This window comes from Artemia franciscana, chromosome 3 (assembly GCF_032884065.1).
Source record: "Artemia franciscana chromosome 3, ASM3288406v1, whole genome shotgun sequence".
NCBI classification, from domain to species: Eukaryota; Metazoa; Arthropoda; class Branchiopoda; order Anostraca; family Artemiidae; genus Artemia; species Artemia franciscana.
In genome coordinates this window covers 42,197,831-42,222,185 of record NC_088865.1, presented here as the reverse complement: position 1 = coordinate 42,222,185, position 24,355 = coordinate 42,197,831, and the positions used below count along the sequence as shown (strand labels likewise).

At 36.7% G+C, this 24,355-nt stretch overlaps 1 protein-coding gene across 3 annotated transcripts in view; it reads left to right on the top strand.

Annotated features, from left to right (window-relative positions):
* Positions 1 to 24,355, top strand: part of LOC136025279 (putative carbonic anhydrase-like protein 1) — a 144,921-nt gene that overhangs the window by 58,546 nt on the left and 62,020 nt on the right. The window contains exon 1 of one of the 3 annotated variants that reach the window (XM_065701163.1): positions 1,007 to 1,030. The exons of 1 other annotated variant lie outside the window; for it this stretch is intronic. The gene's annotated coding sequence lies outside the window, so the exon portion shown is untranslated. Of the gene's footprint in view, positions 1 to 1,006; positions 1,031 to 1,100; positions 1,291 to 24,355 lie in introns of those variants that run through there. One more of the 3 variants, XM_065701162.1, reaches the window with a different exon arrangement.

Genomic DNA, 24,355 nt, shown 5'->3' with positions numbered 1-24,355 from the left:
AGAATAGAACCATTTTATGACATAGATACGGTAGTTTCTTCTGACAAAAGCTGTAGTTTCACCACAATAATCAGTGTTTTAGTCACTGGTCCGCTTCAAAGAGCTAGAGTATATTTTCATGGGTATATCTGCCGTTAGGACTCAGTTATAATTTAATGCTCATTTTACTAATAAATATAGTCACTTCTAATTGTTAGCAAACCATCATCTTAAGTTTCCATCTCTCTCTTTCAGTATAAGACTGATGTAAACCTGTCCCTGCAGAGTAATTTTTACTTTTCCAGAGGGAGACTTTTTCCTTCTGGAGATAAACGTGGTCTCTTACTCTATTTAACACGATTTTTCTCCTGTTCTTTGTGCTAAAACAGGGAAAACGCAATTTTATTATCTTTGCCCCATTCTTCTCTTTGGTTAGGTTTCTCAGTAATGATTTAATAAGTGGCCAAGATGAAATGAAGCCATTTTATATCATCGTCCAAATATCTTTAGCAATTTCGAAGCTTCTGATGTATTTATATTGCTAAAAAAATAACAATATAATGTTGCAAAATGAATGTTTATTTTACTGAAAAACTGATGTTAGCAAAACTGATAGCTAAGCTTCACTTTATTTATTCCATGTTTTTTTACATGTTTTTTTTATGTTTCTTTACTTTTAAGCTAAAAATATTAAAAGGTTTCTTCCAAAGTTTCTTACAAATATTTTAATAAATGGGTAAACCACTTTCAGTGGTCCGATTGAAATCATGTACATTCATTGATTTTCTTCGATAATAAATGAAGTGATAATAACTAACTAACATTAAACAGCCAATCCACTCATGTTAGTTTTACCTCATATAAACTTTTACATGCTGCTTCAATGACTCTGATTTGCTCATTTACAGCTAACGATACGGTCATTGGTTCTTTTGAAGTACGGAAATCTTTGGTCTGCTGGTATCATAAGCCGGCTTAACAATAAAATTTAGTCTTGAAAGTTTAAACCTCTTGAAGTTATCTGAATTGTTCTAAATATGCGTAAGAAAATGTAAGCATAAAAGGCCAAAGTTGGTTACTAGAGCTACCAAAGGCAATAATGGTAAACAAAAAAGAATCTAAAATGCACTAAAAAGTGATTTTTTTCCCTGCTATCGAAAAATTAAATTTTTAAGAGCAAAATGAAAGGATCGTGGTAGTCAAGACATCAACAAAAGTTAAGTTTTTCTGAATATTATGGTACACATTGAAGGATACGGTATCAAAACGGTTGTGGTGTGTTTCATAGAATTTTATTCTTCCGAGTAAAAGGTAAAACAGTTTTTTTCGTTTCTTATTGAAGTTTCTAGAGAATAGAGAAGTTTCTAGATGTATATGAAGCTGTCCTTTTCTTAGCATCTCTATTTCTTGCTGTAGCCCGCATTGCCCGTTTGTTAAAACAGCACCTATCTTTGTAAGCAATTTAGAAATGTTTCCTCTTTTTCCCTGTGTGTTGTCGTTATAAAAAAAAAACTTAAAATATCAACAAGTCCGGAATAAAAAAATTTCCTAGTCTCATTTATTTCTAGAAATCATCGATACCCTTTTCAGATCTTTCCTTGTTCTCACACCTCTTGACTTATTTGAGTCATACATTTTTATCCCATGTCCCCTAAAATCACTCTAAACGACATGACAAGTCCAGGGGGTTATACAACCAAGAAAGTATTTTTTCATTTTGAAATCTTAAAATATAAATTCTACAATGTGAGGAAATACTCCTTTGGACAAGAACCTCAAAAAGTGATATATATATATATATATATATATATATATATATATATATATATATATATATATATATATATATATATATATATATATATATATATATATATATATATATCAAACAGTTGAGCGACCCGGCTCAATAGTAAACGAAACTCTAAAAAATGGAATTTCGATGCTAAAAGATATATCAAAAGAATTGGATTCTTATACTGATTTTAGATATATAAGTTTCATCAAATTTAGTCTTTGTCATCAAAAGTTACGAGCCTGAGAAAATTTGCCTTATTTTGGAAAATATGGAGTAACACCCCCTAAAAGTCATAGGATCTTAACGAAAATCGCACCATCGCATTCAGCGTATCAAAGAACCCTATAGAAAAAACTTCAAGGTCCAATCTACAAAAATGTGGAATTTCGTATTTTTTGCCAGAAGACAAATCGCGGGTGTGTGTTTATTTGTTTTTTTTTTCCCAGGGGTCATCGTATCAACCAAGTGGTCCTAAAGTGTTGCAAGAGGGCTCATTATAACGTAAATAAAATGTTCTAGTGCCCTTTTTAAGTGATCAAAAAAATTAGAGGGCACCTAGGCCCCCTCCCACGCTCATTTTTTTTCCAAAGTCAACGGATCAAAATTTAGAGATAGCCATTTTGTTCCGCATAGTCGAAAACCATAATAACTATGTCTTTGGGGATGACTTACCCCCCACAGTCCCTGGAGGAGGGGCTGCAAGTTACAATTTGACCAATGTTTACATACAGTAATAGTTACTGGGAAGTGTACCAACGTTATCAGGGGGATTTTTTTGGTTTGGGTGTGGGGTTCAGGGGAGGGGGCTATATGGGAGGATCTTTCCTTGGAGGAATATTTCATGGGGGAAGAGAAATTCAATGAAAAGGGCGCAGGACTTTCTAGCATTACTATAAAAAAACAATGAAAATATAAACATGAAAAAGTTTTTTCAATTGAAAGTAAGGAGAAGCATTAAAACTTAAAACGAACAGAGATTATTACGCATATGAGGGGTTCTAAAAATACTTTAGCATAAAGAGCGAGGTATTTAGGAGGAGATAAATACTTCGCTCTTTATGCTAAAAAAGTTTTAAGTAATTTCAACTATTTATTCTACGGCCTTTCTGATTCAGGGGTCATTCTTAAAGAATTGGGATAAAACAAGATTTAGTGTGAAGAGCAAGGTATTAACGAGGGGACCAACCCTCTCATATATATAATCAAAAATATAAGAATATAGAAGTTTGTTACGTAAGTTAATTCTTAAGTTACATATTTTTTTTTACTAATAAAAACATTCGTTAAAAATTAAAAGATCTAGTTGCCTTTTTAAGTAACCGAAAAATTGGAGGGCAACTAGGCCTCCTTCCCCACCCTTATTTCTCAAAATCGTCTGATCAAAACTAAGAGAAAGCCATTTAGCCAAAAAAAGAATTAATATGCAAATTTCATTTTAATAATTTATGTACGGAGAGCCAAAATCAGACATGCATTAATTCAAAAACTTTCAGAAATTAAATAAGAAAAACAAGTTTTTTTTAAATGAAAGTAAGGAGCGACATTAAAACTTAAAACGAACAGAAATTTCTCCGTATATGAAAGGGGCTTTTCCTCCTCGACACCCCGCTCCTTGCGCTAAAGTTTGATTCTTTCTCGCAACTCTACTTTTTAAAACAATAAATAACTTTAGCGTAAGGAGTGGGGTGTCGAGGAGGAAAAGCCCCTTCATATACGGAGTAATTTCTGTTCGTTTTAAGTTTTAATGTCGCTCCTTACTTTCATTTAAAAAAAAAACTTTTTTTTTATTTAATATTTAACATAATCTAACCTAAATTTCAGTTTAACTTTAAATTCATAGCTTGCATAAGATTGTTAAATCCAATTCACAAAGTTAACTGAATCCAAGTAGAGAAAAAGGAATTTCGGACATTCACCGCTGAATGTTGACAGTAACCAGATTTTGGACATTCACGGTAACATTTATATGTCATCCTTAACTTGCAAATTAGAAAAATTATTGTTTTATTTTTTTTAACTTTGAGTCTTGAGGTAGAAAGTCAGCAATTTTAATTGAATCTGGAAATTCTGACAGGATTTCAGTTCCTCCTTCCTGTTTATTCTTCCATATGATCAGTTATTTAGCAGGACTTGTATTTTCCAGGGGTTCATTGTGATTTTCGTTGGTACTTATCTTCTAATCACAAATTTATTTTGCAATTGTATGTGATATTCCCTGTGGCTTGTCTTCTAACTGCAGATTTCGCTGTCCATCATTTTCATTTGTGATTTGTTGCAATGCTCTTAATTGCATTTCTCCTAACCGCAGATATATTTACTCTTCAATTTCGTTCATTTAATACCTGGGACATTCTTTTCATTCCTTTTGCTGCTTGGATTCTGTCTTCATCTCGAATAATTTCACATAACATCATAGATACCAAAAAACTTCTCTTCCAGCTTTCCCCCAGTAATTATTCACTTGTTTTAATTACTTTTTTATACAATTCATTAATACTTAAGCATATTCTATTGCATATACTATGTGAAATATTTAAACTACTCTTTAGTATAATTATCGTATTACTCTTTAGTTTATATTACTCTTTAGTTTTATGTCATAGAGTGGCAAATCAGCAATTTCAAGTGAATTAAGACATTCCTAACCACAAATTTCATTGTCCATCATTTTTCTTTGTGAGTTGTTGTTACCTGTTGTCGCATGTCAAATAATCATGGATCTTAATGTGCTTCATTTTTGCTCATCATTACCTCAGACATTTTTTCTATGACTTTTGTTATAGCTGTTCAGGTTCATTCATCATCTTGTATAATTTTGCATGATGTTATAGATACCAAAAAACTCTTTTCTATTTTTCCCAAGAAATTATATTTTTGCTTTATTTGCCTTGTTACATAATTCAGCCACAACCAGGCATAGTCAATTGCATATATCCTCTGAAATATCTAAACTTAAATTACGCATTAGCACATTATTTGGTCATTCTTTGGTTTTTAGTCACTGGGTGGCAAATCGAAAACTTCAATTAAATTAGAAGGTTTTAGGGTGAATTCTATTCTCTCTTCCTGTTTATCCTTCACACATGCTAAAAGAACAAGCTTCTCATATTCCATTATAATTTTGATTTGTTTTCTAACCGCAGATTTAGCTGTGAAACATTTTTGTTTGCAATTCAATATAATTTTCCATGTCACTTTTTCCATGCTTTTTGCTTTAGCTATTCGGAGTCATTGGTCATCTTGTATAATGTATAATTTTGCATACGTCATGTATATCAAAAACCATACCACCGCCCCTGAGAAAAGAGAATGCAACTTTTTTTTTTAAATCCGTATAAATTTAACGTTATTTACTTTAAAAATTACAAGGTTTCTCAAACTCGTGATCCATCATGATCTTTTTTTCAGGCAAGAAAATCTTACTGTGCGAATAGAAAAAAAAATCAACAAAAATATATACATATGTACATCAACAGTTGCTCGTTAAAAGAGAGTAGATATGCCACCACTCCGCGCTTACCATATCTTCTCCTGGAAGCTCTTATTTTTGGACTTTCAACCCAACAAAATAAAATGAATATTTTGAAGTTGTTGTTTATTACACTTCGAGGCTAGTAGGGTGAACTTGGAGTTAATTGGGGCCTTTAAGAGGTGACGTGTTTCTCTTTCAATAATCTTTCCTAGAAATAGCAACAGAAATACTAGTTTGAGATTGAATTAGCCTTCACGCAAGTATCTAAAGCTCTCCGGTATATATGATGATCTCGGAAAAAAAGGTTATAATTTTTTCCGTATAAAATTATGCAAAGAACACAAATTGCTAGAACTTAGGAGTATTTAAGTTTGGAAACATATTTTAACTTCTCATTCTTTATTTAAAGTGCCAAATTATACCACCCTCCCTGATTAAAACGATGCCATTTCACAAAATAGTAACAAATTAAAACCAACAACAATACATAAATTGAACGATAAACAAATAACTGTTTCAAATTAACACGAAAATTGTTTCCCAAACATAAAATAAAATACATTTCTAGTAGAATTTTTCCCAATAAATCCTCCAGTTACCTTTCATGCATTTGCTGGAATAATTTTTATGAACTAAATTCTTGTCATTATAGGTTGTTTTAAGAGGAACCAGGAATTCTATTCATTAACCATAAAAGGATTCCATCTCAGTTAACTTTACATGGAAACAAATCAAGGCTAGCAAAACAATGGTTATGCAAACAGAGACTTTGTGGTAACTAGCTAAGAAAAGAGCGGTTAGTGCTAATCTAAACCGGAAGTTTAAAAAGGAGTTTTGGGGGGGTCTACTGTGACAAGGGTGCAAATAATTGACCAAATTCTCCAGTTTAGTTTTAAAAATAGTGAAAAACAGAAAAAAACAAGGACTGAGGGTACCAGCAAGAATCTTGTGGAGTGGTCCCCCTGGGCCTCACTTGAACTGTCAGTAAAAGGAATCCAGATTTTAATAGTGATTTCAAAAATGAAAAATATATTAAGTTTGAAACTACCTTTGAAAAGTGAGGAACGTGAAAAAATTTAGTAGAAACGGTATTATAAATTGAGAAGAAAATCCTAAAAAGTGAAGGAACCTTAATAAAAGTTGTACCCCTGCATTAAGCATACCGGAAAACCCTTGTTTTTAGTGATGCAGTTTTATTTATCTATTTATTGTTTATTTTATTTTTTATGGTTGAACATCCCCTACAAATTTTTCTTTCAAATTATACCCATTAAAAACCATAAAAATATAGCTATAAAATTAATGTTTGATATGGCAGACCTCCCACCCAACTGCTCAATATGGATAATTTTTAGGAGCGCACTTTTTAAGGGCTCAGTATTGATCGTAAAGTGTTGTTAGAAGAATCTTAAACTTGAAGTTGAACTTTAGGGGAAACGAGCGCCTCCTCTACACGTAAGAAAGCCCTAAATAAAACAGATTGTATTAGCAAACTGAGAGAACCCCTGTCAATAAGAAATCACAACTCTAAAAATGGAGCTTCCATTAAGGTATATTATATTATACTATAGTATAGTGCATTTGACACACACACAAAAAAAAAAAAAAACAGAGCTACGGCCATCAGTACAGAAAATAACATATAAATACATTTTAAAGGTTGAATTCAAAACTTTTTTTCTAAAACTTTTAAGGCGATGAAAAACATTCAAAAACACTAATACAAACAAACAAACAAAGTCAATACATAGTAACCTAACGATAGTTTACAACCAAATGAATAAACCGTGACAGCTTCTTGGTACTTATAAACACTCACTACCCAACAATTCTTCAACCCAGGGCTCATTCCTCTCATCCACTCCAAAAATGTTATTTTTCAAATCCCTTAACCATCCACACTTTTCCGGAAAATACAACAAATTTTCCTCCCATTCTCCGCACATCGGACAACTGCAAGGACCAGTGTTCATTCTTATCCTTCCCAAATATCTTCTGCTTCTCCAAAGTGGCATAGAATTACCTCTACAAGAAATTAATCACTAAATATCATCCCAAGATAGCCCAGCTCTAAGATTATCCTTCTCTTCCCAGGTTTTTTTTACCCTAGAATCCAAACCACGACAGTCAAATATTCTGATCTGACACCCCCATTTCTGAACTTCCTGAGGAACTAAAATAGAACATACCTGTTTATACACCTTTCCAACTTGCCTTACCTTTTTGTCAAGCACAGCACGATTTTTACTTGCCTCCAACTTCCTAACGGTAAAATTCCCAAATCACTTTTAATAACTAAGCTATTAAATCTCTTCCTTACACCTAGCATCCTTCTATAATACTTTAAGTGTAATCTTTCTAATATAAAACTCTTATCAAATCATCAAACGGCTGCTCCATACTGCATTACTATAATATACTTTATGTCTCTTTAAAAGCACTCTTGTGCTTTTTAAAAGCACTCTGTCTCTTTAAAAGCAACTTTTTCTATAATACTTTAAGTGTAACCTTTCTAATATAAAACTCTTATCAAATCATCAAACGGCTGCTCCATACTGCATTACCGATTAATCACTAGAATATATCATTTATACTGACCCTAAATATGTATTAAATAAAAAAAACAAGTTTTTTCAACTGAAAGTAAGGAGTGACATCAAAACTTAAAACGCACAGAAATTACTTCGTATATGAAAGAGGCTGCTTCCTCATCAACGCCCCGCTCTTTACGCTAAAGTTTGACTCTTTCTCTCAATTCTTCTTTCTAAAACAGTAAAAAACTTTAGCGTAAAGAGCGAAGCGTTGATGAGGAAGCAGCCTCTTTCATATACGAAGTAATTTCTGTGCGTTTTAAGTTTTGATGTCACTCCTTACTTTCAGTTGAAAAAACTTGTTTTTTTTATTTAATTTCTGAACGTTTTTGAATCAATGCATGTTTTGATTTTGGCTCTCCGCAGAGGAATGATCAAAAAGAAATTTGCATATTTTTTTTTTGGCTCAATGGCTTTCTCATAATTTTGATCGAATGATTTTGAGAAAAAAAGAGCGGGGGACGAAGCCTAGTTGCCCCCCGATTTTTTGGTTAATTAAAAAGGCAACTAGAACTTTTAATTTTTTACGAATCTTTTTATTGGTAAAAGATTTACGTAACTTATAAATTAGCTTACGTAAAGAACTTTTGTATTCTCATGTTTTTATTACATATATGAGGGGATTCGCCCCATCGTCAGTACCTCGCTCTTTACACGAAAGCTTAAATTTTATCCCAATTCATTAAGAATGACCCCCTGAATCACAAAAGCCGTAGAATAAGTAGTTGAAATTACCGAAAATACTTTAGCGTAAAGAGCGAGGTATTAGAAGGAGGTGAGCCCCTCATATGGGTAATAATTTCTGTTTGTTTTAAGTTTTATTGCTGTTCCTTACTTCCAGCTGAAAAAGCTTTTTCACTTTTATTTTTTAATTGTTTTTTTTTTAATAATGCTAGTAAATCCTGCTCTCCCTTCATGGAAATTTTCTTCTCCCATTACAAATTCTCGAAGGAAAGTTCCCCCAGCATATCCCCCTCTTCTCAACCCCTCCCCCAAACCAAAAAAATCCTCCTGAAAACGCCTGTATACTTCCCAATAACCATTACTATATGTAAGCACAGGTCAAAGTTTGTAACTTGTTGCCCCTCCCACGGGGACTGTGGGGGAGTAAGTCGTCCCCAAAGACATAGTTATAAGGTTTTTTGACTCCGCTGAATAAAATGGCTATCTCAGAATTTTGATCCGTTGACTTTGGGAAAATAATTAGCGTGGGAGGGGGCCTAGGTGCCCTCCAATTTTTTTGGTCACTTAAAAAGGGCACTAGAACTTTTCATTTCCGTTAGAATGAGCCCTCTTGCAACATTATAGGACAACTGGGTCGATACGATCACCCCTGGGGAAAAAAAAAAAAAAACAAAAAAACAAAAAAACAAATAAACACGCATCCGTGATCTGCCTTCTGGCAAAAAATGCAAAATTCCACATTTTTGTAGATAGGAGCTCGAAACTTCTACAGTAGGGTTCTCTGATACGCTGAATCAGATGGTGTGATTTTCGTTAAGATTCTATGACTTTTAGGGGGCGTTTCCCCCTATTTTCTAAAATAACGCAAATTTTCTCAGGCTCGTAACTTTTGATGGGTAAGACTAAACTTGATGAAACTTATATATTCAAAACCAGCATTAAAATGCGATTCTTTTGATGTAGCTATTGGTATCAAAATTCCATTTTTTAGAGTTTTGGTTACTATTGAGCCGGGTCGCTCCTTACTACAGTTCGTTACCACGAACTGTTTGATAATTCATGATTAATCTTTTGGCAAAATAAGATCTACTAACATGCTAAAACTTGCGTAATTTTTTGAAAAAAGATTAATCACCCCCCAAAAGGGATGCAAAGTTTCTACTAGGAGAGAGGGTAAAGAAAAGGGATTTCACAGGTGCAAGGCTAATCGATAATTGACTTGGATATTTTAAGAATTCGCTCTATTGGTCCCGGGACTTTTAGTTTGTGTAGTTAGGAAAGGCTGGTCGGAAGGGGGCTCAGGTCGGAAGAGTGCTTTTAAAGAGACATAAATATGCTCCTTTCTCCCCTTCAAAAAAAGAGTTCTAAGGGGAAGGGGTTCAAAATAGGCTGTAAAGTCAATATATTGCTAAAACCAGCAGTAATGAACCAATCTTACTGAATTGGCAGCGCAGAATTGATAAATTAGCCATTTACCATACATAATCAAAGCAACTCATGTTCAAAATAGTTATGCCTCAGCAGAGAACGGTTACGATCAACTTGAATCTCTTGGAAATACGTTCTTAGGGCTATTCAGGCTTAGTACAGGTGTGTTAGAGGTGTTTCCGGCCAAAGGGATGCCAAAGCAGGGGTTTCTTAGGTGTGGGACTGTTGTCTCCGATCGAGCTGACATTTTGGTCAAAGATAGCTTATACCTAGGAGACATCGATGCGCAAAACTGAGTGACAATCTAATGGGGGAGCACAAAAATAGGCTATAAAAATCCAAAAATTTAGACTAAAACTGAGACACCAGCATCCAATATCTCTGAAAATTTTGGAATGGATAAATACTCCGCGCTTGTAAATTTATGGGACGAATGCACATTTGCTAACAAAAAAAGCTCTTGAAGTGCTTAAAAGTATGCTGCAAAATTTGAAGGAGAGGAATGGACAGCCTTTTCGTTAAGTATCCATTTTAGTGTTTAATGATTTTCAAAGTACAATGTCCAAAACGGAGTGATCAACATTAGACTTGTCCCCAACCATTACTTCTATGACAGTGTGTTAAGAAATTAACTTTAAGACAGATATCTTGGCTCATGGAAATCTTGGCTCTTAAAAATATTGGCTCTTGGAAACGAACAGTGTAGTAACGCAAAAAGGACTGAAGACATACATATATACATTCGGTTTTTATCTATTTGTCAAAAATCAAATGTATGTGTTTATTAGGGGCAAATCTCCAGCGTTTTTTATTTTGGGGGGCAAGAGGGGTCCACATCTGGATTGTCAAGGGGCATGGGATGTATAAAATTTTTGTCTACATTATTTGGGGGAGGCAACTCCACCTTCCCCCCCCCCAAATGAAGCCCCTGGTATCTATGTCTGTCTGTCTGTCCTTTATGCATTACTGCTCTATTCATACTATCGCCAAGAAACTTGAACAAGTTGTGAAGTACACACTTCCAAAGGTTCGGGTATGTAAGGCTCCACTAAGGCCCTTTTAATACTTTTCATGCTGAGAAAACTAGAGACCCTCCAACACACATGATTAACAGCTAATTTTGGTACAATTATTCACAATTTCTTGAAATGCCATTAACCTGGAGAATTTTTATATGAAAAAGTATTTGATTTGCGTATCTTTTTCTGAATTTTGAATATGTGATAAAAATAGATTAATTAGGTAATTTATATCAACGTAGGGCAAATGACAACTTTCTTCATTCTGGGATTATCTTTGTCGTGGAAAGCATGACGTTCAAAAAAATTGATACTCATTATGATTGATTCAGCTCATTGTAGTGTATTTAGATTTTATAGACTCGACTTCCAAGGGGTAGAATTTTCTGTAAGGGGATTAAAAAAATGAAAAGTGAAAAATAACGTCAGAAGGGACTTCTTTAAGAATGTTTATTCGAGCAGAGGAGTAGCTTTTCACAGAGAAGAGGGGGAATTTTCCTAGGGAATATTTCACGGATTGGGAGTTTCCTGTAGGGGGAATTTTCGCGTGGAAATTTTCCTTTCTTTTGAGATCACAGCAACGCACGAAGGACACGCTAGGCTCGTTTTATAGCATAAGTAACCGACATACAAACATCTGCACACACAATTTGATTCTATATCTATATACACAATCGATTCGTTGTGTGTATGTATGTCTGTCAATCGTTTATGAATTACTAAACTGCTCATCTGATTACAAAGCAACTTTAAGAAGTTGTTGAGTACAACTTTACGAAGGTTTTTGGAATAATCTCCACCCTCCCCCAATATCTCGTTAAAATTTTTCACATTAATGAAAATAGAGACCCTAATATTCTAACTAGAAAGTAAATTTCCATAGGGAGGAATCTTGGGTATTGAATTTTCTGTATTAAAATGAATTTGATTTGCATATCTTTCTATCCGACGTTTTCAATATGCAGTCAAAACGAACTAGTTATGCAATTTAAAAAATATGGAGCAAAAGACGATTTTATTCAAAATCCCGCACAAAAAGTCCTCTAAGTTTCAACTTCCCACGCCATTTCATTTCTAGTGTATTGCTGATACGACTTTTTACAGCGTGCAGGCTGACGACGGGTTTTGATTCAGTTCAACTTCCCTCCTCTATATTCCCTAAAACCTTAGCCATATTTGGAACAGTGGCCACAGTTGTAGTAGTAGGAGTACATGTAATAATAGTTGTAGAACTAGTAATAGTAGTAACAGTGATGGCACTAGTACGAGAAACAGCAGTGGTATATTACCTTTTGACAAGTTGAGCATCCTCCTCATCAAGTCCTGGGAGTTTAAACTTAATACAATTAGCCATTGCAATGATATTGCCCATTTGCCCTTTTCATAGCCTTTATCTTCACAGTGTTTTTGCTTAGTTGAACTTGAAAGTTGTAGCTGGAGTTGTAGTATTAGCAATATGGCTAGCAGTAGCAGAGTTAGTAGTATTACTACTAGCCTCCACTTATTGCCTTTTCGTCAATTTATCTTTACCTTTATAGGTTACCTGAAAGTTCCAACTTAATATCCTAATCCATTCTTTAGATACACCCTTTTGATAATCTCCAAACATATAGTGTGTTTTTTGATTTAGTTCAAATTTCTCTTCAGTATTTTCTTAAATTTTTCACCTTCATGTCATTAGCTTTAATAATACTAGTATCATGTTAGTGATGGTAGTAGAAGGAGCAGAAGTAATGTCGCGTTAGTTGTAGTAGTATCAGTAGTAGTAGTAGTAGTATTAACATCAGTAGTAGTTACCCAGGAATACCCCTCTTTATACCCTGGAAGTTTCAGCTTGATACGGTAAGCCGTTCCAAAGGTCTTGCAGATATGTTCATTTGATAACTCTTATCCACATTGTATGTTTCTATTTAGTTCAACTTTTCCCTCTACATTTCCTCGCAATTTTGCTTCAATATCTTCAGCCTCGGTTATTCTCGTGCAAAAGTAGTAATTTTAGCGGTAGCAGCAGTAGTGGTAGTAGTAATAGTAGTTGTAGTAGCAGTAGTAGTAGCCTCAGCATGCAAATAATGCCTTTTTTGTCAATTGATCATCACCCTGATCATTTCGTGAAAGTTACAAATTAATACACTAGCCCATTCCTGAGCTATGCCCTTTTGAAAATCTTTATGCACAATGCGTGATTGTTTACTTCAGCAATCTCCTTAACCTTTTCTGAAGGGTTTGCCTGAATTCTCTTCGTCTTTTTGGGCACTAAACGTCAAAATGACCACATTTCTCAATAACAAATACTACGTGTAACAATGGGCGAAAGACATAACCTAAAGGCCTTACCCCTAGGGCAGTGAGAGGATTGATACCCTCAGAGATATAGCTACTGGACCTTTCAACTATGTTGAAAAAGAATGGCTATCTCAAAATTTTGATTGGATGTGTTTGGGGAATGGATGTGCTTGTGAGGAGGGTTGGTTGCCTCCAATCACTTTTGACTCTGCAGATGGGCACACTAACTTTTGACTTCCAGTCAAATGAACTCCTTCAAAAGTTTTTAGAACAAATCTTTCTATAGGTAGGAGTAAAGACTTGGTTTCTGAAAACACTTTCCCTGTGTCAAAGTTAGACAGTAAATCAATATTTGTTTGTCAGAGGCCTAGCTTCTCTCAGCAAAAGCTCCTAAATTGCAATTAACCTGCATTGTCTTTCTGTAGCCTAGTCTAAAATGCTACAAGTTAGCTCTGGTAACAAGGAAACTATGGTAGCTTACCTGTCAAAACTCTAATTGTTCCTTATCTAATTGAGCCTAATTTCTAAGTCTATATGAGGGTAGACTAGACAAACAATAAAAAAGTCTACAGAACTAACTAGACTAGTTTTCACAATCACAAATACACTTGTCACTAAATATGGGTTCTACGTAGGGTAAATATTGAAGACCTTTAACCCCAAAAAATTAAATTTCAAAGAAAAGCATAGAGCTATATCAAAACCAGAGATGAGTAGAAACAAATTCAAATAATAATACAAACTTGGGATGAACAGAAATCACTTTCAATGATTAAATGAGACCCAAAAAGAACAGAGTTGAGTTGAAAACTGTAAGTGTTTGAAATCAAATATTATATGTGGGCAACAGTATATACTCCCCCTTGAATTTCCCGGTTAACATTATAGCTTTGATGACATTGTTCGCCATTTACTTTTTTTTTTACCAGATTCCTTCTGCCGTTGTAAAAATACGGCGGATCGACGTTAAGGAGTTATTGATGAATCGATCTGGGCTAACAGAAACTCAAAAAGAAGAGTTTGGGTAGAAATATTTACATAAAAAGAATTGGCTTTCTTTACGATGATTCCAAATATACAAAACTCAACAACTTTAAAGCTACTTATCAAAAGCTACGAGCCTGAGAATATTCACCTGAATTGTGAAAAGAGGGGAAACGGCCCCAATAGCGGCCGTTAATTGATGTTAATAAGAATTACACTATCAAATGCAGAATATCAAAGAAACCTTACGTAGAGGTTTCGAGTTCCCATCTTCAAAAAGTGGAATATTACATATTTTTGTTGAGATGGAAGATCAAGAATGTTTTATTTCCCCAGGGGTTATCGTATCAGGCCGATAGCCCAAAAAAATTGAGAAAAGGGATATTTGAATAGAAATTAATAGTTCTAGTGCCCTTTTTCAGAACTCATAAAGATGTTGCTACAACAAAGTTATATTTTGGCTATTTTATGGAAACAAATAACAATGTTGCCCCAAAGAGGTTGGAAAAGTAATTCGTTAATAATTCTTATACAGCAAATTATTTTTAAATTATTGAAGAGCTTTGCTTTTTCAAAGACAGTAACACTTTCAATTTCTAAGACAAACAAAAAAATTACCGTTTCAAGACAAACAAAGAAACGTTCAAATGGGGATACGCATATTTATTAGACAGTTGAAACGGATACAAAAGTCTGGATATTTTGACCACATATATAGCGATCGTCTTCAGCAGATATTCTAAAGCATTAAAATTTCATCTAACATATTTATACAAAACAAAATAATTACTTCCGGTCCATTCACTAGATTTGTTTGAGAGATTTCAATAGCTTGTTTTATCCTTTGTCTTGAGTTGTAAACTTTCTTCTTTAATATTGCCTAAATGTAAGTTGAAAGTTGAAAAGAAAAATGCAACACTTTTTGGATAGAGTTTTTTTTTAATATTTTCCCTCTGTTGTGCCCCAGAAATATACCCCAGAACATACTCTGCTTATGAAAATTATTTGTCGGTTCTAAGCTTTCCTGTAACTTTCTCTTTCTATGTAAATTAAACAATGGAACTTTGAGAGAATTATTTCTCATAGTTGATTTATAAAGTCTACAACTCCAAATCGAAACGCAAGTTTAATCAGTACGTTTGTTTGCATTTTGCGGATCTAAGAATCACGCATAGAGTAAGAAGGATATGAAAATACTGTTAACGATTAGATTAGTAATATGTTGCACAAGCCTAATGCTACGCACCTAATTTATACTAATCATTTTCAAAACGTGTGGCACTTGATATTATTCTCGACTACTAAATCGTATTAAAGTGATATCTTTTTACCTGAGAAATTCCCAGCAGTTTTCATTGTCTCCCCCTCTCTATAGTTCATTCTTATCCGTTCTATATTAATTGCATCAATCTGTTGTCGTATTTAAAGCTTTTGTATTGTTCGATGAAAATCATATGAAGTTTTTAAATGTGAGTACTAAAGCTGCTGTTCACTCTACTGTATGAATGTAAATTTGTTGTAGGGGGAAAACACTTATAAAATAAGGTCTTTTGTCAGGAAGATAATTTTAATCTTTTGATGTTCTTAAGTCTTTAAGTACGCTATATTGCACTTCTTACATCAAAGTTAGTAGTTGTGCTATAAGCAGTCAGGAACTTACGTCCCTATATGGTCATAGACATGCAGAACTCCCAGACGAATCTCGTAAGCATGACTGTATAAGCAAAACATTTGGTCATTGACCCACTAACATAACCTACTTCATTGGATTATTAGCATAATCTAGTCAGTATCTCATTTAAATATTCCTGTTTCGGCATGATTAACAAGGTAAACCCAATGATAGTTATATGAATAAATTTTTTGGGTTGAATGAAACTGGTTAAATTTTTTTATAGGAATCCTACCTTAAGTAATAATAAAGCGGGATTTTACATGTTTTATATCAAAATGCACCGAGATATTGAATACCATTGAAATATATATGGTTTCAAATTGAACTAATATAATTTATGAAATATTATTGAACTTTACACGAAGTATCAATAACATAGCCATAGTGTAAACGCCTGTATAATCATGTTCATGGGAAGAAGTTCTTATATCAACACTTCTTTTCGAAGGGACTTATCCATGTCCAACATCCAAGGGGCCCAATATTCCTCCCCTAATTTTTTGACCCTAAGAAATATCATTCAAATATTGTTTGCCTTACCAGTAGTCACTATAGAAGCAGTGGGATTAGCAGTAGTAATAGTAGTTGTAGTAGTAGTAGTAGCTGTTGCATCTAAATAGTAGTAGCAGGCAAATATAGCCTTTTTGGTCAATAGACTTTCCTCCTTACCAATCCTTGAAAGTTAAAATCTAACTACCATAATTAACTTAATTTACATTTTGGAGTAAATTAGTCGCAAGAACTGTGATATTCCATAGTCGATGATGGCAATAGATCTAGTCGCTGCGTTAAGATTAAACAACCAACCATCGGGACTAGAGAATGCTGCACAAATGCAATCCAAGCCCACTCGGTAAAGGTAATCACATAGTAGGTACGGTTCAAGAACCATTCTCCAGCGATTTGAAATTGGCACCGCTGCAGAACAGCAACTTTCGATAGAGTGTGCGAAATGGTTGTGTATGACAAGCCCCTTCCTGAAGCCATTGCTGTTTTCTAGATTGGGATTAAAGAATCATAGCTAAGGCTACATTTCTTACGACTGTGGTGGGATTGTAGCTAATGAAGCTTGATCTCCGTCCCTAGACAGCAGTGGAAACCCGTCAGCACACCTCAAAGTGGTGGAGGGGTGTAAACACATTTAGCACCTCGCCGAGCGAGATGGTGGAAAACGCGCTAACCCGCATGGTGGCAAACGCGGGTGACCCGCAAGATTGGGGTCAAATATATCCCTATGAAACATTTATGGATCTCAAACCTCGTAAGAATTGAAATGTGTCTATGGCATCCCCCCGTATGCGACTTGGCCCCCGTATTGGCGCGGGTGTCGAGAAATAAGCTAGCTAATCATGCTACGGCGTTCCCAGCAGGCGACTCTACTTCGAGTATGGTGCCAAAGTTAAAAAATAAGTGAGCCTTAACTATAGATAAACCCTGCATCACTATTAGGCAAACTAAATTAAAATTGAACATTGGATGCTGGAATGTGCAATCCGCCAAAGACGAAACTACTCAAGTCCTCCTCGCGCACGAAATGGAAAGATACAAAATTGATATACTTTGCCTATTTGAAACAAAAATATGTTGCTCTAGCACAAAAGTCATTACTGCCCCTGAAACACTCCAATAGTTCTATTTCTTCTCTCAGGAGTTGAGAACAACTCTGGACCCCACGGTGTAGGATTCCCAATAAGCCAAAGTGCCAAAAATGCTCTTCTAGAATGGGAGCCGATTTCCCCCCGTCTAGCCAAGATTAGACTCAAGGACAGCCCAGCTATTATATCTCTACTGTCCGCCTGTGCTCCTACGCATGATGCCCTAGACGAGACAAAATTATTTTACACGGAACTACAGACCATGACTTCAGCTATAGGCGCACGAGACTGCCTAATTGTAGCTGGAGACTTCAATGCTAGAGTGGGATCTAAGGACCGGGCCACTAGCAAAGTACTTGGTAATCTTGGATTAGGTCAACGTTCAACTGACTGTTTCCAATACTCTTTTCCAGCATAAGCCAAACCAAGTATTAACTTCGTATTCCAACGATGGCGTTACCAAAGCCATAATTGACTATTTACTCTTCCACCAGTGATGGAGAAGCTCTGTTCAAGATTCACGCTCTTATAAGGGAACGTGCTAGATCGAAATCTGGGTCAGATCATAAACTGGTCATCACAAAAATTATCCTTCGTCTTGCAACACACAGAAAGAATAAAACAAAACCTCGCATTGACGGCAGTAAACTCAAGGATGAAACTGTCAAACCAGCCCTCAGCTTAGGACTGACTAACCACTTTGATTGCACTAGATTGTGATTCCTTAAGCCTTGAGGATAAATGAGGACCATTCAAAACAGTTATGTTGGCGACAGCTGAGAAGTTTCAGCTGAGACAGCTGAAAAGTAATAATTCACATTTGAATTTTCGTTTCACTTTTGTGTTTTTGTGTATGTTGGCGGAAACACAAAAGTGAAACGACAACACTGGCTCTCTGCCAAAACTCTCTCCCTAGTTGAGCAAAGGAGGAATCTGATCGGCCCCGTAGAAGCAATCAAAGACCTTTCGTAAGTAAATAAAACGCTCGTCACGACTTGATCGTCGAAAGATGTGGGAAGAAGCAGCCACCTCACTGGAAAAAGCAGCCTGAGCTCATGACACCCGGAAACTTTATCAGATTTTCAAAGAAACTGCAGGGGAAAAAGTAGCTGTGTCAAAAGTTGTCAAAGACAACCAAGGAAAAATCATTGGCTCCCAAAACAATCGGATGATTAAATGGAAACAACAATTCCAATCATTGCTAAATCCCTTTCATTCATCCTCCTCTGATGATCTTCTCCCATCCGTCGAGAAAAAACCCAATGATGATGAATTAGGGGCTAATACAAGAGCCGAAATCCTCAAAACAATAAAAACACTAAAGAACCATGAACCCCATAATGAAGATGGCCTTCCTCCTGAACTATACAAGAAATGCCCCGAAGTAACAGCTGAGCAGATACATGGCATCCTTCAAGACGCATGGAAAATGAATTTCTTCCCAAAGGACTGGATAACTTCAATTATACTACCCTTTTATAAGAAAGGAGACAAGACTTAATGTAGAAAATAACGAGGAATAAGTCTTATAGATATCGCAGTAAAAACATTCGGGATAATTCTCTTGAATCGTTGCAAAAGTGCTCGGGAGAAAAATACCCACGAAAATCAAGCTGGCTTCAGACCAGGCAGAGGCTGCATTAATAATATTTTCGGCACCCAACTTATTATTCAACAGTTCCAAAGGTATAACTTGCCTCTAGCTTTAATATTCCTCGACTATACCATGGCCTTCTACTCCGTTACTCTTCATAAACTCTGTAAAATCCTAGAAATTGATGGCATACCTGCAAAGCTTATTGAACTATTATTGAGTCAACAAGCTGGATAAGAGTCTATGGCGAGGAAACTGAAGAATTCCTAGCCGAAAGTGGAGTAAAGGAAGGCTGTTTTCTCTCTCCAATTCTGTTCAATTACTGTATAGACTGGAAGCTAAAAAATGCCCTAATACAAGACAATGGTGCCCAAATCGGAAAAAATCTGTCCTTGACCAACTTGGATTACGCTGATAATGTCGGAATCATCTCTGACCCTGAACATGCTCAAAAGATGCTAGATGATATTGTCGAATGGTCAAGTCTGGTTGGACTTAAAGTAAGGACAGAGAAAACTAAATTCATGGTCATGAATCGTCCGACCCAAATATCTTTGAGTGTGCACTTAACGCAGCTAGAAAGGGTTGATCGCTTTACCTACCCAGGCTCCATACTTTGCACTGATGGCTCTTCAGACTTAGACATACCGCAAAGAATACATAAGGCGTATTTTGTTTTTCGTATCCCTTCAAAAGCCCTTTGGAACTGCCAAGAAATTTCAATTCTGACTAAAAGTCGAATCTATACGGCCATGGTCCGAACTATCCTACTTTATGGATGCAAAACTTGGTTCTTGAAGCTTCAACACGAGAGAGCACTAGCTGCATTTGAACATGGATGCTTGCACCAAATACTTAGAATTCGCCAACAAGATCGTACATCTAACTTCGATATTTGCCAACTCTGCAAGATTAGAAGAGATTTTGCTACCACCGTTTTAATAAGTGCCGCTTAGAATGGCTGGGTCACTTCCTGCGAAGACCACCAGAATACCTGCCCCATTGAATCCTTCTAGTTGAGACCTACGACTCTTGGAAGAGACATCAAAGAGGGCAAAAGGAGAACTGGTGGACCCTGATCAAGTCTGATCTGGATCCCATTCTTGGTCTAGAAATAGGCAGAAGATCGTGAAACCTGGTCTAAAGAGGTCACAAGGATCCTGGGTGCCGGGCGAGGCGGAAACGCCTGACTCTCACCACAAGTACACGTAAGCACAAGTATGACAACCTGCGTCATCCTCTAAGCTGACTCTATTGTGATCCATGAATGTTATGGTAGTGTGAGCTGGGAGGGGTTTTCCCACTGTAATCTACATGGTTTGGCCTCCTATTGCTTGTTGAGCCTCTTTTTGAATAACTCAGGCGAAGTTGCAGAGACTGTCTCTAGGCTTAGTTGGTCCTAATCGTTCACCGCTCACTGGTTGTAAAACTGTTTTATTGTCACTGTTTGTCCTTGGTGGGGTGAGAAGGTGAACAGCTTCTGGTCCGCTTGCTGTAGAAACCTGTAAGTGAGCATCATGTCTTTACGCCTAAGTCAAATTCGATTGTTGGGAGGTTGGAAGATTGTAGTTTACTGTAGTAGGGCTGACTGTGTAAACCATCGATGCATTTGGTGGCTCTTCTTTGGACAATTTCAACGAGCTGGTTGTCACTCTTGTAAAAAGGACCAGCAAGATATGTTCCAAAATCCAGGATTGGCCTGATCAGAGCTTTGTATAGTTGCAGAAAAACTGTTGAGGATCGACAACTGACAGTTCTCTTCAGGAGTCCCAAATTTGTGTTTACTTTTGAAATTGCTCAGACGGTGTGATTTTGGATTTTTAAAGTGTAATCTAACAGGACTCTTAGGTCTCTACCACCTCCAGACGTAGGAACCAAGACTGTTGATGACATTCTGTTGTCGTACATGGTGTACTAGTGCTATGTATTGCCACGACCGAAACTAAGAGTGACGTACTTTGAGATGTTGATGGACAGAATATCTTATCTGCCCATGTATGAATTTGGCCGAGATTGGCTTGTAGGCTACTGTTGTCCACGTTGCCAAATAGCTTGGAGTCGTCTGCGTAAAGAGTCAGGTGGTTTTTTGTTTTAGCTACCAGGTCATTAATTTAGATGAGGACTAAGGTCGGTCCAAGGACAGTTCCTTGAGAGACACCACTCAGAGCTTGGTAAGGTGTTGAATAGACCCTCTCTCCGTCTGTGGTAAAGAGCCAAATTTTTTGCATCCTGCCACCAAGGCAGTCCATTAGCCAGACGACTAGCCCTTTGTTAGTGCCCACGGATGTAAGTTTGGAGTTCACACGACTAAGAGGGAATTTTTTGAAGGCTTTGGTAAGGTCTGGAAGAATTAGGTCTACAGAAAATATTCGATCAAGAAGCTGAGTAACAAGATCGTAAGTTCGTTTGGACTGACTTCTCGGGAAAAAAACCAAGCGGTAGGTTCGAGATAACACTGTTGGACACAAGGTGCTTGAGAAGTGTTTCGTTGACAAGTCTCTCTAAAACCTTAGTGACAGCTGACGTTAGGCTACTAGGTCTTTAGTTTTCAGCTTTAGACTGGTGTCCCTTTTTTGAGTATGGGTGTAATATAAGCAATCTTCCATTTCTAGGGAACAACTCTGCTGTCAAAAGAAAACTAAAACGGATGACACAAAGCGGGAAAATCTCAGTGGCTGTTTCTTTGGGCAACCTTGGGTGTATTCTGTCGGGACTGGCTGATTTGTTGGCATCGAGGTTTTTTAGCCTCTTTTCCACCGTGGACAGATTGATAAAAACCACGCTCATGGGAGACAGTCTGTCGTATTTAGGAGGCAGTTGAGGCTCACTATCTGGTTCTGTTGTGAAGACGGAGGCGAACTGGTTGTTTATTAAGTTTGCTAGTTTCTGGGTGTCAGTAACTTCTCTTCCATCATTAGTAGTGAGGCGTTTAACACAGCGGCTAGTGGTGTCTTTACTGGATACATAATCCTTGGATTAGTCTTGCATTTATTGGCAACTCTTTGGACGTTGGCAACTCGGCTTGGACGTTCTTTACATAGTGTTCAGGCTTTTTCTTTTTTTTCTGTGTCGCAGTTTCCAATTTTTTGTCTTTTAATGCTATGGATCATATACTGTGATGTCTATTTCTACTCTGAATCTCGGTGACGGCAGTCAAGAATTTATCCCACTGGCAATCGACATCGCCCTGAAGAAGCTCATTCCAGTCTATAAGTCTTAGCTACCCTCTAATCTCCACGTACTCTATATAAACCGGTCTTGTACATTTACTTTTCGTTGGACGGCTAGAGATGATTATTTCTATAGTAAAATGATCGCTTTTCTCGACTAGTGGGAGATAGTCTACCTTCTGAATCGCCTCGATTCTGTTTACAAGCACCAGATCGAATACTGTGGGCTGTTGGAAAGGGCAAAACCGAGTGGGGTGTTAATTATCTGGTTGTCAGAAATGTCGCATACAATCTCGATGAATTGTCTAGCTTCGATCGGGCTATTGGAAGTAACGTTGTAGGGGTAACCGTCCATCCAGCAGTTTCTCGGAAATTGAAGTCATATACAATAATAAAATTGCCTTTAAAGTTTTCAATAGCTTGAAGGATCATTAATGAGAGAGTGCTCTCAGTCTCCATGATTGGGGTTGAAGACGGGCTTTGATAGATACAACCAACTCTGGGAGAGCGTTGGCACTGGTTTTCATCAGTAAGGCTATTAACCATTCAGAACCATACAGATTGAACGGACACTTAATTTGTCTCAATGCTCAGCTCAAGTACTGCATGTAGATTTCAGATCAAAGCCAGAACACCGCGTTTACATATCGTACAAGAAAGGTCAGAGAAAACTTGGTGACCAGGCATATTGATATGAGAATCTTCTAGCCTCACTCTTGAATTCTTAGGACAAGCTTATGTTAATAAAACCAGGTCATTGTGTTTTTAGTACACCAGAATCCTATGTTCGTGTAGTTTGTTTGTTAGTTGGTCAACGTTAGATAAGAAAATAAAAAAGTCTTGACTTACGTGTTGACTTCTGTTTGTACCTAGTCCCACACGGTCCTCTTCGATCTACTTAAAGGGGATAGTATCAAACTGAAAGTCTTGAGACGTGATATCGGAAGTGGATGTTGTAAATCTCAAGGATGAATCCGTGGCAGTCGGGGATAGCTCATCGTACGCCAGAATACACAAGAGCTTTGCCGTAGGTCTTGGACATTTTCACTTAGTCCTACACTATTCTCACTATAACTAGACACTTTATTTACAATGGTGTATACAAGTCCCCTTTTATGCAGGTTTAGTGTTGCATAGGTACGAACTGGGATGGGGGTAATTCCCTTTGGATTGGTCTATTTTTGACACAATTTGAAAGTCACGGATGGCTATGTTTATCTCCTCTTCGGCAGTTGTTGCTTTAACCTCCTCTACAAGCGTTTTATGTCAGGCCTGGTCCTCCCGTGACATGTCGTTTCGAAATTGTATTTCACCTTTCATTTCAAAAGATTTCTGCAGAATTTGCTTCTTTAGTGGAAAGCAACTAACTGTGAATAAGGCTGATGGTGGGCGGCTACCTGATGGCTGCACCATGAATCCTTCTCTCGTGCGAGGCAAGAGTTTTCGTACGTAGGTTACTGGGTCGTATTTTATACTGAAATCATTCTCTAGGATCGAAAGAATAGCTCTGCTGCCATCCTTGGAGGGTTGTATAACATAAGCAACAATATTATTTTTTTCGATTTTCTTTGTCTTTTTCGGCACGAACAGCACGACGAACCTCCCACTCTAATGATTAGCTAAAGTTGTGTTGCAGAGAAGAAACTTCACTTTGCATAATTCGTCGGGTGTCATCAGCGTTATACTTACTCGTGAGAGACGATTTGACCACGTTAACTTTTTCCTGGGTGGTTGATAGCTCGGATCACAGATTTTTTACCGACTGCGCATTGGACTGGTCTATACCTTGCTGTATAGTGCATTTCCCACAATAGACGTGATTTCAGTGGCTGAAGCATCTTGATCTGAAGTGCTCTGGGGGAAAAGTGGAACACGCCCACTTGAGACTGATTTTTCCACCGGGTTGTTCAGTACGTCATATTCAGACACATTTAGTCTTAGGCAAACTGCGCAGACCCGATTTTCACAGTCATTACAGTTTAGTACTAAAGAACTCTCGTCTAACTTTGCACTATAGGTCACACACTTATCAACGTTTTTCTTAGCACTTTGCCGCGGACGTTTCTGTTTTGGTGGCACTACT